The sequence below is a fragment of the Bos taurus genome, chromosome 1 (assembly GCF_002263795.3).
Source record: "Bos taurus isolate L1 Dominette 01449 registration number 42190680 breed Hereford chromosome 1, ARS-UCD2.0, whole genome shotgun sequence".
Taxonomy (NCBI): Eukaryota; Metazoa; Chordata; class Mammalia; order Artiodactyla; family Bovidae; genus Bos; species Bos taurus.
In genome coordinates this window covers 42,907,002-42,920,137 of record NC_037328.1, presented here as the reverse complement: position 1 = coordinate 42,920,137, position 13,136 = coordinate 42,907,002, and the positions used below count along the sequence as shown (strand labels likewise).

At 40.5% G+C, this 13,136-nt stretch overlaps 1 long non-coding RNA gene and 1 other non-coding gene across 7 annotated transcripts in view; one reads left to right on the top strand and one right to left on the bottom strand.

The window, feature by feature from the left end:
• LOC100848540 (uncharacterized) overlaps positions 1-12,335 on the bottom strand; it is a 50,026-nt gene extending 37,691 nt beyond the window's left edge. For all 6 annotated transcript variants that reach the window (XR_009494871.1, XR_009494870.1, XR_009494869.1 and 3 more), the window contains exons 1-2: positions 12,116-12,335; positions 2,647-2,816 (exon numbers count right to left, since the gene is read on the bottom strand). This is a non-coding gene — a long non-coding RNA (uncharacterized lncRNA). The remainder of the gene's footprint in view (positions 1-2,646; positions 2,817-12,115) is intronic.
• On the top strand, positions 3,052-3,188 carry LOC112448314 (small nucleolar RNA SNORA68). Its single transcript, XR_003036680.1, has one exon. It is a non-coding gene; the product is annotated as a small nucleolar RNA SNORA68 (small nucleolar RNA).
• Positions 12,336-13,136: the final 801 nt, after the last annotated feature.

Below are 13,136 nucleotides of genomic sequence, written 5' to 3'. Positions count from 1 at the left end.
CCATTGCCTTCTCCAGGGGATCTTTCTGATCCAGGGATTGAACCCGTGTCTCCTGAGTCTCCTGCATTGTCAGGCAGATTCTTTACCTCTACATCGTATGGGAAGCCCCACTGGTTGTTTAGTAGCATATTATTTGGCCTATGTGTGTTTGTGGTTTTCCACATTTTTTTTTCCCTTGTAGTTGATTTCTAGTCCTATATTGTTGTTGGAAAAGATGCTTGATACAGTTTCAGTCTTCTTAAATTCACTGAGATGGGTTTTGTGGTCGAATATACCACATATATGTATATAAAACCCCACTGGCCTTCCAAGCCAACTGTTTAGGATTCTTTAGGCCTAGAGCTCTGTATTGGGCTCAGACTCCTAGCTCCTTGGGGAGAATGTCTGCAATTATCTGTTTGTGAGTCATCTACCTGGGAATGTGGGTCTCACGTATCTCACATCTCTGCCCCTCTTACCCGTCTTTATTGTAGTGTTCTTCTTCATATCTTCAGCTGTAGAAGATCTTCTCAGCTAGTCTTCACGTTCTTCTCATTAATAGTTGCTCTGTGAACAGTTCTAATTTTGATATGCCTGTGGGAGATGAGCTTAGGCTCTTCCTACTCCACAATCTCAGCCACCTAACTGTATATTTTTTTTTAACTGTATATTTTAAATGGTGAATTGCATAATATGTGAATTATAGCTCAATAAAGCTGCTATATATATATAAAAAATACAAGTCATAAAGTGTGTCATGGGCTTTCCTGGTGGCTCAGCGGTAAACAATCCACCTGTCAATGCAAGACATGTGGGTTCAGTCCCTGGGTCAGGAAGATCTTCTGGAGAAGGAAATGGCAACCCACTCCAGTATTCTTGCCTGGGAAATCCCAGGGACAGAGGAGCCTGGAGGGCTACAGTCTATGAGGTCTCAAAGAGCCAGACATGCCTGAGCTTGCATGCACACGTGGGATACACTCATTTCCTGGATTAATTTTTGAGTATTCTGATTTTCTCACAGTCTCAAACATTTGGTTATAGCTTTAGGGTTAAATTTTTCTCTTAGTAAGCTTTAGGGAGAATCAGTTAGTTCCAAAAAATTTCATATGGTTAATGGCAAATTCACTTCCTTTACCTTTTAAAATATGATGTGAAAATTAAGGGGCTGAATAAAAAATAATATCCATTGATAAATGCTCAAGTTGCATTTAATATATCTGTGCACCTACGTCATCATCCATCAAGAAAACATTATTTTTTTCACAAGTGTTTCTTAGCAAATGACTACTCTGGGGAGCCCTCATAAAACCAAATAACTATGAACTCTCTGGGACTCATTTTTGTCCTCTGTAAAATGGAAGAACTTGTTTCATCATGACTTTCAGACTTTGCTCCTTTAAGTCCTGGCTGTTCAAAGAATTAATTCACAAAATAGGGTGTTGGAGATGTGACAAAAATAGAGGCATTGCCCAGCCAGAAATGCCTTTCAATAAAAGCAGCTCTGCTTTCTGTTCACATATTATTTGAACTTCTTCACCGGATTTCATCTGAAGGGATCAGATACTAAAACGAACTTGAAAACCGTTGGATTAGATTCTTTCTAGCTCTAAGCAGTCTAAGATTGATTCTGCAGTCTTAACAGAGGGAAGAGTTGTTTTATCTTTTTATATTTCGCGTGTTTTCAGAGACTCAGAAACAGATATGTTTCTAAGGAACTAAGTGACTAGGTACATGGGCGATACATGAGACTTGGCTGAGGGAGCAAGTAGGAATTGATCCTGTTAGATGGGGCCCCAGGGATAGATTCTTTTCTCATAAAATCATTCATAGCCACTCCTCAGTAACTAGAGAAAAGACTCATGTATTGTAGCTATTTCCCCAAGCACTGTTGCCTCCGCTAATTTGATGACAGCAGAGCAGTGTTGGTGAATTCAAGGCAAAGCCAATGAGGAGACTGTGACTTCAGTTTTCCCCTCCTCCTCCACCACTTTCTCCTGCCCCCCTCGCGGCGCCTCCCATTTTGGCTGGGGTATGATAGAGCAGAACTGAAGTTTATTTTAATCTCTCTTAGGTCAGACACTTCAAAGCTGCCACAGTTCCTGGAAATCTACCCCAACCTCGACAGGCTCACCAGTTGAGACACAGAATGTGGTCCTTTCACAGCCTCTGATATGGTGGAAAGCGGTCCAGTTTTTCCTTGATGACTGCACAGCTAATGAGCTTTCATTGCAGGACTGGCTGCCTCAAAACTTAGGGAGGATGCCTGCCAGGTACTGTGTGCTCTATACTGTGTATAAAACATCAGGTAGGGTTGGCACAGAGTGCTTCATTACAAACTCCACTCTATTTTCATCTAAGAAGAAAAGATTTATAAGGTTCAAATTGTTAATACTAGAATCGCTAATGTGGATAATTGCAATGCTTCCTGGAGACCGTTCTCTGGGCTGGAAAAGGAAAAGCGTTGCATCTACCCGAGCTCCCTCACCCATCTGCCTCCAGTGTAACCCATCACATTCCAACCCCCACTCTGCTTGCAGAGTAATCCATCTCAAATATAGACCTAATCATGCCATCTTCTGCCTCAATGCCTGAGATGACTTTCCATTGACTTCTGAATAAAGTAAAAACTGTTTGGCAGAACATACAAACACCAGCTTTATCTGGTACCTTTGGTTCTTCCCATTCTGTGGTCACTCTAGCTGGGGGTCAGAACCTGAAGTTTTAGCCCAGCTGGGTAGAATGTTGAGAATATCTTCTTTTTTTCTTTTAAAAATAGTCTTGTGTTGCTCAAGAGTAGTTCTCAAGTCTTCTTGCAACAATATCAATGTGCATCTTTACTGAAAAAAAAAAAAAAAACTTATAAGCACCTAAACCTGAAAACTGCTGTTTCTTGTTTAGTCACTAAGTCGTGTCTGACTTTTTCACAGTCCCAGGGACTGTAGCCCACCAGACTCCTCTGTCCATGGGATTTCCCAGGCAAGGATACTAGACACGGGTTGCCATTTCCTTTTCCAGGGGATCTTCCTGACCCAGGGATCCAATTTCAGTCTCCTGCATTGGCAGGTGGATTCTTTATCACTGAGCCACCAAGGAAGCCTGCTGTTCCTTATAGCTATAGTTTAAACAGAGGTGCTAGTACCAAGTGGATTTCATTGCCTTTGGGAGGCTCTGGCCTTGCCCCTCAAAATGAATTTGAAGGTTCTACAGCTCTGGTAGCCAGTGCCTGCTGCGGACAGATGCTGTGGCCATTGGATCCCTGAGTGCCTTCTTCCCCTACACATGATGGGAAGTTTGGGGGAATGTACACATGTACCGTGCCCTCTCTCAATCCCTACAGACAGAGATGTGGGTGCCTGAGCACACTGATGGAGAAGGCAATGGCACCCCACTCCAGTACTCTTGCCTGAAAAATCCCATGGACGGAGGAGCCTGGTAGGCTGCAGACCATGGGGTCATGAAGAGTCGGACATGACTGAGCGACTTCACTTTCCCTTTTCCCTTTCATGCATTGGAGAAGGAAATGGCAACCCACTCCAGTGTTCTTGCCTGGAGAATCTCAGGGACAGGGGAGCCTGGTGGGCTGCCGTCTATGGGGTCGCACAGAGTCGGACACGACTGAAGCGACTTAGCAGCAGCAGCAGCAGAGCACACTGAATACAGATCATGAAGGTGGAGGAGACCACAGTCAGTATAAGTGCCGCTGACCAGGAGTCAAGCAGTTCCACTACTCCAAGATCAACTTCGCACTGCCCCATCAGGTCCTGTGTTGCTAGCACAAGCCACACTTCACCAACAAGAGGCCCAACACCTTATTTTATGTGCAGTCCCTCCCAGTCCCCAGAGCTGCCCAAGTAAAACTCTTTGGGTAAACCAAAAACCAAAACAACAAAAAACAAACAAACAAAAAGCTTTTAATAATAGAGTGAATATTTACTGCCAGGCATTATATTGTATGTTCTAGGTTAACTCTCTAATCTTTTCAACAACGTAAGACATAGGTGCTATTCCTGACTCCATCTGGCAGATAAGGAAACTTAGGTAAGATCAGATCATATCAGATCAGTCTGATATGTGTCGTGTCCGACTCTTTGCGACCCCATGAATTGCAGCATGCCAGGCCTCCCTGTCCATCACCAACTCCCAGAGTTCACTCAGACTCATGTCCATCGAGTTAGTGATGCCATCCAGCCATCTTATCCTCTGTCGACCCCTTCTCCTCTTGCCCCCAATCCCTCCCAGCATCAGAGTCTTTTCTAATGAATCAACTCTTTGCATGAGGTGGCCAAAGAAGAGAGATTAAATAATTACTCAAGTTCACAAGTGTCAAAGCCAGGTTTCAAATCCTGGCAGTCAAGCTTCACAAGTCATCCTCTTAACCATGCTCCCTTATAATAAGCTCTTACTAAAAATGCGGATTCACAGGGTTCCTTTACAGTCTAAGAGTCTACATTTTAAACAAGATTCGAAGGTAATTCTTCAATAGGCTTGTTTGAAACCATTTTGCTCAACTAGAAAACAGTAGGTGAGTGCCCTCTAGTGCATATACACAAATGTTACACATTGAATTGACTTGAAATTGCGACTTCATGGACTAACGAATACAGTCCATGGAACTCTCCAGGCCAGAATACTGGAGTGGGTAGTCTTCTTCTTCTCCAGGGGATTTTCGCAACCCAGGAATCGAACCCAGGTCTCCTGCATTGCAGGCGGATTCTTTACCAGCTGAGGCACAAGGGAAGTGTTACGCATTTGTTCGTGTTAAATCAGATCTTTCTAATCTGTTGCTTACTGAAGAGCCACATTTCCTGATGCACAAATTTTAAGAACTGCATTAGGATAAAGTATTTCCATGTCAATGACTTAACTGATTAACACTATATTAAATTTACTTTGCCACAAAAATTATGTAATTATTCCAGTAACTGTCTCTCATCACATTTTAGCAGCTCCTGGAAATTTAATTATTGGAAGCCTCCATCCCAGCATGTCTGGTGACTAGAAATAGAGGCTCATAGCCTTAGTGCACAGTAACTGCTAAATGTGAAACATCAAATGCACATTGCAGAGTAGCAGATCTTACTCATCCTGTCTGTGGTGGCTTCATGACGTCATTAATTGTCTTCAACAGGTTCTGCTCAATTTATTTTCTCAGAAGGGGATTATACTTAGAACCTTGTTTTTTTTTTTATCCTCTGTAAGTTAGAGCTGGAAGGGAAGAGAATCAATTAACTCTTTAGTGTGATATAAATATATGTAAATCCCCTGTATTACTATGTCACACTATTGCGTATTCCCACACAGGAAACCATCCATTAGTTAGAATTATATGTCTATAACCAGATCCCAAAATGTAGTGGCTAAAGCAAGATTGACGTTTATTCCCTCTAATATAACTATTTAGAGATAGTAGCTCTGATATCTACACTCAACATACAGATTCCATTTGGGGTTCAGAATAGCTGATCCATTTCCATCTGTATCCTAACCAATGGAAAAATGGCCAGGGAAGAACACATCCTTTCCATTTAATGACAAACCCAGAAGTGGCATGCAACAATTTTGCTCACATCCCATAGGCCAGAATTTGGCCATAATCTTCAAGGGAGGGTGGGAATGTAGTCTTTAGTGAGAAAGCTATATGGCCCAATAAAACTTTGACTTTCACAATTCAAGGAAGAATTGGAGAATGGATTTTCAGTGGACAAATAGTTGTCTGTGCCACAAACCACCTTCTATATTTGAACATTTTTATGTGATTTTCTAAGCAGCCAGCTATTCACAGATAATAGGCAAGAAAGCAAGTATCTGGTATTTCAAGGATAACAGTTAATAAAATGATACAACTTTTACATAGGGGTGCTGCTGATTCAGTTGAGAACCGGTTTTCTTATCCATCACAGTTGTTCTTCAGTTGCTAAGTTGTATATGACTCTTTGAGACCCCATGGACTGAAGCATGCCAGGCTTCCCTGTCCTTTACTATCTCCTAGAGTTTGCTCAAACTCATGTCCATTGAGTTGGTGATGCCGTCCAACCAGTTAATCCTCTGTTTCCCCCTTCTCCTGCCTGCAAGCTTTATCAGGGTCTTTTCCAATGGGTCAGCTTTTTGAATCAGGTGGCCACAATATTGGAGCTTCAGCTTCAGCATCAGTCCTTCCAATGAATATTCAGGGTTGACTTTCTTTAGGATTGACTGGTTTGATCTTTTTGCTGTTCAAGGGACTGTCCTTCATAGTAGAGATTTATGGACCTAGACAATTAGTTCAAAAGTAAATAGAAGCAGTCCTTGCATTGCATGGCTTCAATATGCATACATTTAATTAGTTACTGTGGTTTAGTTAAGTACCACTGGTTGACCAGCCACACAGTTCAAATTTCAGTTACTACACACACACACACACACACACACACATGTGGTACACAGAGATAGAGATGGATATATAAAGTACAAACTTGGTGCTAGCTCTTCAGTCCACAGATCACTACATAGATAAGAGATGCGCAGGCTATTCACTGACCAATCACATTATGTTTTTTGAAAGTCTATTGGTGGCAACCTAAACGTCCATTGACAGAAGAATGGATAAAAAAGATGTAGTACATATATACAGTGGAATATTACTCAGCCATAAAACACGAAATAATGCCATTTGCAGTGACATGCGTGGACCTGGAGATTATCATACTAAGTGAAATACGTCAGACAAAGAAAAATGCCATATGATATCACTTATATGTGGAATTTATAAAATGATACAAATGAACTTATTTTCAAAATAGAAACAGACTCACAGATTTCAAAAACAAACTTATGGTTACCAAAGAGGAAATGGGGCTGGGGTGGGGGATAAATTAGGAGGTTGGGATTAACATATATACACTACTATATACAAAATAAATAATTAGGACTTTCCTGGTGGCACAATGGATGGAGATCTGCCTGCCAATGCAGGAGACACAGGTTTGATCCCTGGTCCAGGAAGATCCCACGTGTCACAGAGCAACTGAGCGCATGCACCAAAACTACTGAGCCCGAGTGTTGCAACTACTGAAGTCTGTGTGCCTAGAGCTTGTGCTCTGCAACGAGAGAAGCCACCACAATAAGAAGCCCATGTGTTGCAATGAAGAGTAGCCCCTGCTCACTGCAACTAGAGAAAGCCTGCATGCGGCAATGAAGATCCAGTGCAGCCAAAAGTAAATAAGATGGATTATTTTTAAAAACAGGTAATCAATGAGGACCTAATGTGCAGCTCTGGGAATTCTACTCAATATTCTTTAATAACCTATATGGGAAGAGAACTTGAAAATTAAGGGGATAATAGATGTATACATATCAATGTAACTGAATCACTTTGCTGTCCACCTGAAACTAACACAACATTGTCAATCAATTGTACTTCAATATAAAATAAAAATTAAAAAAAGAACGGTTTGTGGTGACTGGCCACTGCACATCTGCTGCCAGTTTACATACAGAGAGCAAAGTGTGTAGCTATGTTGCTTCTTTGTCTACCAGTGATAAACCCATGTGACATTTTACAAAAATGATAACTGGACAGTAGAGATGAAAGTGGAGTAAAGAAACAAAAAGTGAAATTCTAATTGAATATAAATGGAATTAGAAAAAGCTGATCAAGGAAATGTCATCACTGCCACTGTTCGAGACACAGATGCTTAGCTAGAGGACCTGTTAGTCCGTGTTCTCCAGAGAAACAGAGTCAATAGAACATATATTACATATATATATACACATACACATAGCGAGAGACGTATTTTAAAGAGTTGGCTCACATGACTTTGGAGGCCGACAAGTGAAAATGTGCAGAGTGAACCAGTGTACTGGAGACCGAAGTGAAAGCTGATGGTGCAATTCAAGATGTGACTAAATATCTTGACACAATGGCCCAACCAAGTTGACACATAACATTAAGCATGACAGGAACTTTGTGAAGGTTAACTAATTGACATAGATGAAAAAAGTGGTTATGACAAGCCAGATAAAGATGTCCCAGAGGAAGTGTTGGTGGTAAACAAAGAAACAAACAGGAAATCTTCAGATTACAGAACTCTTGGAATATTTGACAACACCAAAAGTGCAAGGATAAAATATTAGAAGCTAATACAAACTTAGAAAGAAGACTGACAATTCACCAAGGAATAGAAAAGATGCTTGTTTCATATTGCAAGATATACAACAAAAAAGGCAGTTTTTTTTGCCACACCTCACTGCTTGCAATATCTTAGTTTCCCGACCAGGGACTGAACCCGTGTGCTTGCAGTGAAAGCACAGAGTCCTAACCACTGGATAGCCAGGCAATTCCCCAAAATTTCTTGATAAGTACAAAGAAATAAAACACTTTACTTCTGAATGTTTCTAATGTTTTAATTTGAAGGGAACTAAGTAAATATCAGTTTTGATATTTTTTAATTTATAACTCACAGTAACCAAATCTTTAGTGTTTTGACAAAATATTTTAAAGATTACAGAACAGTCAGTTCTTTTTTTTACATTATTAAGATTGATTTGTTTGGCTTCTGTTTGCATGATCATTTTTATGATCCCAAAGTACCATGCAAAATGGGTACTGACTGTGTGATATTTCATTTAAGGAGATTGTCTGGTGGCTCAAATGGAATTTCTTTCTAGGAGAGTGGAAGAGGGTATTAGCTCCTTTGTGTACTCTTAAGTTTCTAGCAAGATGTAGGGATTTAGAAAATACTGGTCTCATTGTTTTAGTAGAATGGCTCTGAATCAGATAGTAAAGTAACGTTAAAACAACATTAGAAACAAACTCCACGCTTGCTCTATGTCTAAACCTAAGCTTCAGTTTCTTGATCCATCATGTGAGGGTAGTAACAGTGGTTCTTTCTTTTATGGGGTTGTTTTCAATGTAGCACATAAAAGGTGCTAAATAAATGTCTATAGGAAGAATGAATGACCAGGACTCAGTATGACTGAGAATAATTATCCCACAAAGTTCTCATAACCTCTTGATTAAAGTGGAGACTAGGACAGGCTGCCTCAGAACTAGTTAGAATGAGGGTGAGAGGGGGGTCAAATACTTAGAGCAAGAAAGCCTGATCCCTTGAAGCTACATATATTAAGACCAAAAGTATTTAATCTTTTCCCTCAGTCCTCATTCCTATTCCCCTTGACCTTTGTGCTCTCTTACTGGAGGTTGAATGGTTCAGTTTGGGAAAAGGATCAAAGGAATTAAACCTTGGGTCTGGCCTTGGGGTCTCCTAATGGTGCCTATTCTTGCATTTTTAGTTCTCTCTGTTGCCTCACTCTTCTCAGCAAAAAACAAAAGCATGCTCAAGTCTTCCAACTTAGACAAAAGATCAGTCTTATAAGTGCCTACCCAAGCTACTATTGTTCTATGCATTCTTTTAAATTACCTGCCCTCTCCTCTGGTTTTCTGAAGCTCTTGTCACAAAGGCATCCAGTGATTTCATAATTTCTAGTATCCAGTACTCAGCACTAAGCTCTCCAATCAGAAAGTTCAACTTTCTATCCACTGGCCACACTTTCCTCCTTGGCTCCCCATTGCATGCTTCTGGGACATAGGACTTCCAGTTTCTTTTGTCCCTAAATGTGTCTGGTGCCCTGTCTTCTAACTTTGAGCCCTTCATCCCTTTGTTTCAAAGTTATTCTGTGAACTTTTAATCATTTCAGCTATGGGTATCTCATAAATCTACCCTTTCAGTCCTTATGCCTCTCTAGACCCACATTTCAGTTTACACAGACCACCAGGATATTAAGTTCAATGTGTCTGTAATGAGGGAATTGTTTCAAATGTGCTTCTCTCTCCCTCTACATTCATTCAACCCCATCACTTCTAGAAGCAACTCCTGGCCCTAGCTAAACAGATAGGGGAGAAAAGGTCACTCTAGATAGATGCAGAGAACAAAGGAAACTAATTCTTGACTCCTAAACTTACTAAAATGTTTGGGTTTATGGGTTTACGTTAAAAGGCTTTAGATGTATATTTTTTTGAAAGATTGCTGCTGAGCCAAGAAAGATGCCTGGATTCTTGGCCTCCAGAGGACAGGAATTCGATCCAGGGCCAGTGACAAGGCTTGATCACTCAGAGTTTTTGTGTAATAAAGTTTTATTAAAGTGTAAAAGAGAGAAAGCTTGTGACACAGACATCAGACAGGGCAGAAAGAGTGCCCCATTGCTAGTTTTTAGCAAGAAGTTATATACCTATCAGCAGGCTGCTAATTAGAGAAAGGAAATGTCTCAAAACTCAGAGAGTGGCACCAGGCCCCTCACCCACAACATTCATATTGAGATAACACTGGCACAAGGGGAGTCATCCTGGGCCATAAAACGATTGACATGAACCTTGAAGAAAGGCAGGTTTCCAAGCAAATACATAGGCTCATTAACATAGCTTAGGGGAACATTTCCATGGGTAAAACACACTGGGTTGTTGAGCCACTATAGGTTCTGAGTCTTAGGCAATAAGACTTAAGGTAAATACATAATTCATTAACATAGCTTAAGAAGAATATTTCCATAAGAAAAACACATTGGTTAGCTCAAGGTTTGAGAAAAGTTAAGTTCAGGTGGAACTAGGTACCGTCATGGCAACACAGAATTCTAAAAGAAACCTCCTTTTAAATTTGTACAGAGAAGGGGAAAAAATCTGACACTTGTAGCTTTTTCCCTCCTGACACTTAAGAGAGAGATAAAAATCATCTGACACTTGCAGCCTAGTTCCTCTGGAGGCCCCTAGCCTTCCTTCCTGTTACCCTCTCCTTTTCCAAGACAGTATTCTAGTCCATCCACCACCTGAGATGAATTCTCCATGACATGAATGGAAGAAGCAGCTTTCATTTCTTATGCAAAAACCACCAGTTGCAAGTGTCATGAAGTCATCATGGGGGCAGGTACCCAGGAGCAATGTTATTGTTATTCTTATTTCTGTCTGCTTATTAAGATTACTCAATAGCAATCTAGTGCCCATTGTTCCTTGATTGCCTAACAGAAAGGACACTTGCATATATCACGCTTTTTCCCTAACGTTTTCCAAAATGACTCCCCTGCCCCCTCTTTTCAGTTGACCCATGATATTCTTAAGCCTCCTAGAATGGATGTTGAGAACATAGGATAGTGAAGGGGTGGGTAGAAAGAAGTGGAACTCCTGCATCCACACAAATGAACATCTGGAGAGCTTCAGTCAAGCTGGTGGAAACAACTCTTTCAATAACTGTCTGGATCAAAGTGATTCCCTCCTATCTCTTCTCTTTCTGAATTTCATATTTTTGTTAATTTTAGATCCACATTGGCTCAATAGCTGGAATCATCTTCAAAAACTTCTCTCTAAAGTAGGCATTTACAATATCATTTGCTTATCATATTTCCCCTTTTCTAGAAATGACATCCCACACTCACCACTCATTCTCTCCAACACTAATTATAGAGGGAGGTCCCCTGTGTCTTAACATGATCCTATCTCCTACCCTTAGCTATTGTTGATTGCTTCCAGGGTGAGCATCTGAGCAAAGGAGGAATAATTAAAGTATTAGAAAGACTTAAGCTGCAAGTAAAACAAAGTCTGACAACTAGTACCTTATTTATTTTTTCCTGTATAACAACAACTACAAAGGTAGACAGCCCAGGGCTGGTGCATTTGCTCGAGAATGTCATCAGGAGCCAGGCTCCTTCAATATTACTACTCTGTAATATTGAAGAAGAAATATATTTCTCATGGGACTTTCTTAATCTTGGTCACAAAATGGTTGCTGCAACTCCACGTATCACATACATATTACTATAGGGAAGAATTACAGAGGAGCTAAAGATGGAACTTGAAAGACTTAAGGGGCTGGCACCATGGTTTTCTTTATTTTATAAAAATTTTCTGGAATACTTGGTAGTATCTATACCTCTATGAAAAACTAATTTTGAAATTATTTCAGTAAAGAAAAAGAACAAGTCATCAACACTGAATTGGATATTTAGCTTATATTTAGCTTTAAAAATCATTTTAATGATTCATGTAAATATTTGCCTCTAAAGACCTAAAAGTTTAGAATGCAAATTCTCAGTCAAAAATAGAGTAACAATCTCAAAAATTCCAGTTCTTTGATAATCTCACTGCTATCAATCCATGTTTGTGTGTACTAACCTGCTTTAGTCATGTCTGATTCTGTGCAACCACATGGATTGTAGCCCGCCAGGTTCCTCTGTCCATGGGATTCTCCAGGCAAGAATACTGGAGTGGGTTGCCATGCCCTCTTCCGGGGGATCTTCCTGACCCAGGGATAGAACCCGAGTCTCTTATGTCTCCTGCACTGGCAGGTGGGGTCTTTACCACTAGCAATATCTGAGAAGCCCTATAAACCAACAACCACTCCCACTAGAATTTCCGATAAATTGGCCTAAGTAAGCCAAGGCAAACATATCTGTTTTGCAATATAGTACTTTGCTAACAATTAGCCTGACTTTCTGTAGCTAGCTGAAAGTAACCAAACTGAGTCACTTGAATAATAAATTTCTTAAGTTTGGCTCTCCAAACTTGGGAATGGGTAAAAATAGTACAATTTAGTAAATACAGTGAAGTTATGACTGTGTGTGTTGTTAGAAGGCAGGATAGTTACCAGAGGGATGTCAGGCTCTCTTCTAATTCTCTCTACTAAAGGGCAGACTCATGTACTATTGGCAGGCCTGAAGTCAGTTATGTTCAACAGCGCTTTGATAAATGGGATATTTCCTGTCGTATCAGTAAACAAAGGCTATCACAATCATCAGAGATTGCAGCCACCACTGGACAGTGAGCTAGTGAGCCCTGAGGGAACTCAGGTTTGTGAAAACACAGGATACTGGCCCCAGATAGGTGAGGTGCATATCACAGGAATGATTTCAGTGAGCCCAGGCTCTTCCACCTTCTCATGCATAGAAAAAGCACTAAATTCCTTAACTTGAGCTATCTAATTTTCTTTATTGTTAATAACCTTTGACTTCAGACTACCTGCCCTTTGTTGCAAATTTTCTATATATCCTGACTCCCCACCTCCACCCCTCACCTTCTCAAAACAGTTCTCTCAGGATTACTTGAGATGCTGCCTCCTAAAAATTATCATCAAATGAAACATAACTGTTAACATTTAGGTTGTGAAATGTTTTTTAGTTGACAACTTTAGGGCATA